We start from the raw sequence: 6,000 nt of genomic DNA, 5'->3' as shown, positions 1-6,000 counted from the left end.
AGTTCTGTTGGAAATAAGAAAGCCCCTGGTGTTTTTCTACACTGCTTACCAGTGTCTGCAGCTCTTGCTACTGGGTGGGGAGACACCGGCCTGCTTGAGACTCCTGGTGCCAGGCTCATTCCAACAGGCTCGTGAGGCAGAGCAGGAGCCGCCTCGGCCCCCAACCTGCCGGCTGCCATCGTTCCCCCAGGTGAGGGCCTTTTGCTGGGCTGATGCCTGAGCCTAAGCTCGAGAGGGCTGGAGAAACTGACTGCCTCCAAGAGGGACGAGGACTCAGTCATCAGCCACTGTAGAGGGCTCTGCGCTTGCTCAGTTTGGCCTCATTCTCGCACTCCCTCTGCTGGTCTGGAAGGCCAGGCTGGTCAAGCTGTGGGGTCAAGTCTCCAAACATCTCACACATTTCGGCGTAATATCCTACCTGTGCTGGGGTCAGGAACTCAAAGCTGGGCTGGCCGCGCTCGAATCAGCTGTGGTGGAACTGCAGCGTCTCCTCCTGGGGCTGCTTGTTCTTGGGTTCAGTCAGGCGCGCAGGCCAAGGCTCTTCTTGGTGGAGTTCGGCCAGCAGTGGCCCGTGTCTCCTTCTCCCTGTACTTCTCCCCCTTGGCTGCGATCTCCTAAAGTCCTGCAAGCCTGCTCACGGCCATGTAGCGGCTCAGGAAGAAACTGCCGAGCTTTGTCAAGGGCTCAGTCATGGTCTCTGGGATCTGGTTCACCTTTTCCTGGCAGAATGCATCCATCCGCTTCATGGCCATGTCCAGGGCTGTCACCATGTTCAGAAAGTTCTGTTCTTGCTCACAGAGGGGACTGGAGATAAGTCCAAGGATATCCTCACAGCAGATTTAGCTGTGGCAGGGTCAGCACCAGCGCTCCTCCTCATGTCCTTCTGCAGCCTCTTGGCCTGTTCTTCTAGCTGCTGGAGTTTTCCATATTCCCTTTCAAAGTCTCTCTCCACTGTTTTGGGGACAATCTGTTTCTTGGGGTGCTCAGTCTTGGAAGGAATCCAGCTTATGGTCCCAAAAGTGGCGCTGCCGCCAGGGTCCTCAGCTGCAACTCTGTCCTCCCTTTTTTTATTTAAGGAGACTTGTGTTACATAGAGGGGAAAATATGCCAGGATCAAAGTCAACACAGATGATTGTATGGAACGTTACTTACACAAAGAATGCTTGGAGGGGGGTGTATCAACGCAGAGGCAAGGAGCCAGGAGCAAGGAGGGATTCTCCCCTGCTGGCTTCAGAGGGAGCAGGCCCTGCCCACACCTTGATTTCAAGCTTTGAGTCTTGAGAACTGTGACGCAGTAAACTACTGGGGCCTTAAGCCGTCCAGTTTGCGGTGCTCTGTTATGGTAACCCTAGGAAATTAATACACATCCTCTGCACCAATAATTGCCTTGCACACGTACTGAACTAAACTGCACTGGGGAGACTGTTCTTCTTGCCACTGGAGGTGCTCAAACACAAGTGGAAAGAGCACTCATGGTCATGTTGTTAAATTATTTCTGAGTCCCACCGAAACAGGGTACCAGGGTCTTAAGCTACGGAGAGCTTGGAGGGGAATGATTCTGGGATTCCATTACAACGTTGGGAAGTGACTCTGACTAGTGTTGCTAGGAAAGTTGGATTTTCGTAAATGCGCCCAGTCTGTAAGCTGCTGCCATCAATTAGGAAAGGTTCTTTAAGCGCTGCTCGGTCCTCCTCAGTGATTTATCCACCTGCAAACTGCGTTCACCTCCCTGTGCCGCGTGGATTTTATTACTGTCTATATGTGGCCATTTTTCATCCATAGGAGTGAAACGTGTGTTTCAGGTATGAAATATCCTCTTGAACTAAGAAAGCAGGAGTGACGAGACTCACCGGGCCTCCCACCGCCCCAAGCTCCTCACCTGCTCTTGGATGTAGGAAGTAGCAGGTGGCTCTGACTGTGGAAGCCACAAAGCTACACATGAAGCAAACTGCGCCTGTTTCAAATCTCTCCTCCTGTGTGCTCCTTGCTGGAAATGGACCCTCTGCCTGTGATCGTTAGAGGAGCTGGGTCCTTTCTTCTGATTATCCCCCACTCTTAGATATTGATTTATCCTTTTCATAAAATTGCAAATGGGAGCCTGTTGCCCGAGACCAGTCATAAATCATGAAAATGTGTCCGGCCTTCTGTAGGGACTGGTCCTACGGGAGAATCTCACAGAGCTACATTTAATTGCTTTGCACGAGTTTGATGTCCCTGCCCTCTGATGGGAGGGGAAAGCAGAAAGGGACTAACATTTGCTGACAACCTCTGAGGGACCAAATTCTCTGCATGTGACTTAATTTAAAGCTATTAACACAATGACGCACGATCACACTCTGCTCTGATAGAAGACAAAATAGAGGCCCAGGATGGCGAAAGGGAAGAGCGGGGTGCAGACCCACCTCTGACTGTACTGCCCTTCTAGGGGGCTAGAAATCTCTCAGCCAGGGCGGATGGACACATTTTATTAACATCAGCCTAAACCTGTGCTCTTCAAGTTCCGATAGATTTGCTCCAAGAAGCCATTAAGAAAGGCCACTGATCCAAGGGCTATGAATTAACACTTTCTTCATACACAGCTATAAGCAGCTATTTATAATCTGGATAATGTCCTCCTTAAAATATATATCAGTTTTCTGGGTATTTATGCTCCGTCGCTCTTGGTTTTTCCATCCTTGCGTCCATTAATGAATTTATCTTAATTCTTTCTCTCTTTTTATGGCTTTGCAAGGGGCTAATTTGCAGGCAAAATTGCTAATTTTACAATTGCTTTCTGCTTTGTCAGCGTGAAACTGACTGAGGGGATATTAATAGAAGAAGAGGATTCCCTTTTCATCCTTTGCTTTTGACTGTTGTAGGAGGTGGGACAAAATCCATTATTTAATAACATTTGTTCTTCTTGAAAGGTCATCACGCCAGCCTTTCAGTTTCCACTAAACTGTAGCAATCTCAGCAGGAGCGGCAGCCACTTTCTCTTCCTGAAAGGCTCCTGGGATTCCTCCAGTTTATACGTTGATATGAAACCCTCTTAGAGATGCACCTTTGCTAAGAGGTGCAGTTGGGAAATTCTCTGAGTATTTCCGTGCATTTTCCAGATAGTCATTTCCAGCTAAGTGTTGGTGAGTACCAGTCACCACATTCCTGCCTTTGTGTGGAATTTGGGACACTGATACCGACCCTGATGTCAGTTTCCCCACATTAAACCTAGCATATATGGGTTTAAAACCAAAACACTCATTCCCTGCTTACTCTCTGGCTTCCTGGCTCCAGAATCCACTATCCTCCATGGAGACAGACACCGTCAAGGACAAGCACCTGGATTATCTCCTCCCAGCAAAGAGATACAGGCTGGTGGAAAAGTTGGTGAACAGCAAGGTCACAGGCTCCCTCCTCTCTGCAAGTGTCTCAAGGCCAAAGACAGGCTGGTGGGAAAGCTCTGACCAGCAAGGCCATATGCTCCTCCTCCCCTACCTAAAACCCCAAATAAAAACCCTTCCTTTTAGCTTTTCGGGGAGTTTGGGATTTCAGCATTAGCTGCCCTCTCTCCTTGCTAAGTGCTGTGCAATAATAAAATTCCTACTTCCTTCCACCACCCCCGGTGTCAGAGATTATCTTGCTGCTCAATGAGTGAGCAAACTCACTTCAGGTTCCTTATCAATACATCAGCTAGGAATTGTACTTGGCTACTAGTAGCAGAGACAGAAATAACAGTGGCCTAAGCAAGATAGAAGTATATTCTTTTCACATAAAATGCATCTTTAACTAGGCATTCAGGGTTTGTATGGGGACCTCACGCTGTCATCAGGGACCCAGTTTCCTTCAGCTTTCCAGTTCACCGTCACTATCATGTGGCTTCCATCCTCAAGGCTGGGCTACGGTCTCAGACAGCCCTGGACCCATGACTGTGAACTCATGATTCTGAGCAGGAATCAGAACATAAGGGCAAAAGTCAAAAAAGGACAGGCCAGCTGTCTAGCCATCTCTTACGGGACTTTCCAGAAGTCCTCCCAACAATTTCTGTTCATATCCTCAACCTACAAGTGCAGCTGGGAACCATAGTCCCTTAGCCGGGCACACGCTGCCTCCAATAAACTGGAGTTTTCCTGCAGAGAAGGAAGGGGAGGACAGTATTAGAGAGGCGGGTAGCATGTCTGCTGGATGGAACAAAGAGAATGCCTGAAAAGATGAAGCCAGTAAGCCTTTATTAAATACCTGTTTGTGTCTAGAGAGGAAGGAAGAGAATGCTTTGATTAATTCCTTCAAGGAACAAAAGCCTACATACCTTCTGCTCATGTTGTCTTTTTCATGCTTTTTTTCTCTGCTCACCTGGAAAACTTGTGTTAATACTCAAGTATCACCTGCTGCCTGATGCTTTCCTGAAGATCCTTCCAGGAGGAATCTTCTCAGATCTGTCCCTACAGCACTTTACTCTCACCTCCTCCACCGTGTTAGGAAGAGGACATGAGAGCCAGGCAATGCTGACCTCGGTCACTTACTAGCCTCAGGCCGATGATTCTGCCCTTGAGGGCAGCTGTCTGACTCTTGAACGGGGGTGCTAAGTCCACCTCAGGGGCTTCTGGGAAGATTCACTGAGATTACACGTGCAAAGCACAGTTTCAGGCAATTCCTAAAGTATGTTAGATCATCTTATTATGCTGTATTCTAGACCCGTTATGATTTACAGAAAAAAGAAATAAACTTCTGTCTTATTTAAGGCACCTTTATTTGGTAGATTTTCTAATAACAGTCAACAAAAATTTAACATTCTAATTAGTGAAGTTTTTGGAGACATATTATTCATATACCTTTCCTTAAAAAACTACTTAAAGATATATACTTAAAAAAAGATATATACTTATATGAAACTACTTAAAGATATAAAGAGAAAAACATCGAAATTCAGTAGTCAAAAGTGGGGACGTTTAATATGAAAATGGCAATGAAGACTAAAGCATGCAGCCTAGAATTAAGTATAAATAATGAAGTTATAGTTACAAAACTGTCTCTGGAAAATTTAAAAATATATCAATATAAAAATAACAATAAATTAACTATAATATAAAGGCATAAAATTTCCAGGTCATAGAAACAAAAACAAAAAGTAACAGTAAAAGAGCAGAAGTTGATGAAAGTGAAACTATGTAATTGTCCTCATTTTTCACAAGAGAGTCAATAGACAGAATTCGGTTGTTGAAGATACTATATTATGAAATACAAATGTGAGCAAGTTACATAAAATTATAAACATAATTATGAATGTAGTTAAAAGCAAACTATATACCTTTTAAATTTCTAGATGAGAAGAACAAAGACAAAATTCTCAAACTACAGCTAAAGTTTTTTAAAGGAAAGCAAAAAGCAAGGTCATATGTTTAAAAATAACAGAAAATGTAAAATAAGGATGTAAGACTATAACAATTTTGTTAAAATAATAATTGGTAATTACAATAGAATGAACTATATTTTAAATGTTTAGATTAAAGCAAAATAAAAACTCATATGCCTAAAACAAAATGTCTTCCAAAAAAGATGATAAAAAGGGTGGGGGGAAAGCTAGATTAAGAAAAAAAATAAGCAATATATTGTTGTTATTATTATCAGACAGACTTGAAGTCAAGGTAAAATTGATTAAATGTCCTCCACAGGGAGGCTTCCTAAAAACTTAACATACAATAAGACTATAACTCCAATGACTTTCAAAGTATTGAAATAAATAGAACCAAAGTATATGAAGCAAAACTCATGAAAATGAAGGTTAAATAGGTAAAAAATCTGTGGGCACAGAGCACTCAAACAACGCAACAACTATTTTAAGTAATACGTAGATATAAGCAAAACTAGAGAAAAAGATACATAAATTAAAATTAGATATATAAATTAAAACAGAGCTAAATCCAACTTTATCATCTCTAAATACAAAATACACTTTCTTTTCAAGCGGCCATGGAATAGTTTTAAAAATGATCACTTATTAGAAAATGTTAAAAACCTCGTGAAACT

General features: G+C 43.5%; 1 pseudogene; it reads right to left on the bottom strand.

Moving 5' to 3' along the window:
* Nucleotides 1–280: 280 nt before the first annotated feature.
* The window catches only part of LOC124230069 (bridging integrator 3-like), a 54,476-nt pseudogene continuing 48,756 nt past the window's right edge, over nucleotides 281–6,000 (bottom strand).

Source organism: Equus quagga, chromosome 18, assembly GCF_021613505.1.
Source record: "Equus quagga isolate Etosha38 chromosome 18, UCLA_HA_Equagga_1.0, whole genome shotgun sequence".
NCBI classification, from domain to species: domain Eukaryota; kingdom Metazoa; phylum Chordata; class Mammalia; order Perissodactyla; family Equidae; genus Equus; species Equus quagga.
This window is presented reverse-complemented; position numbering and strand designations above follow the sequence as displayed.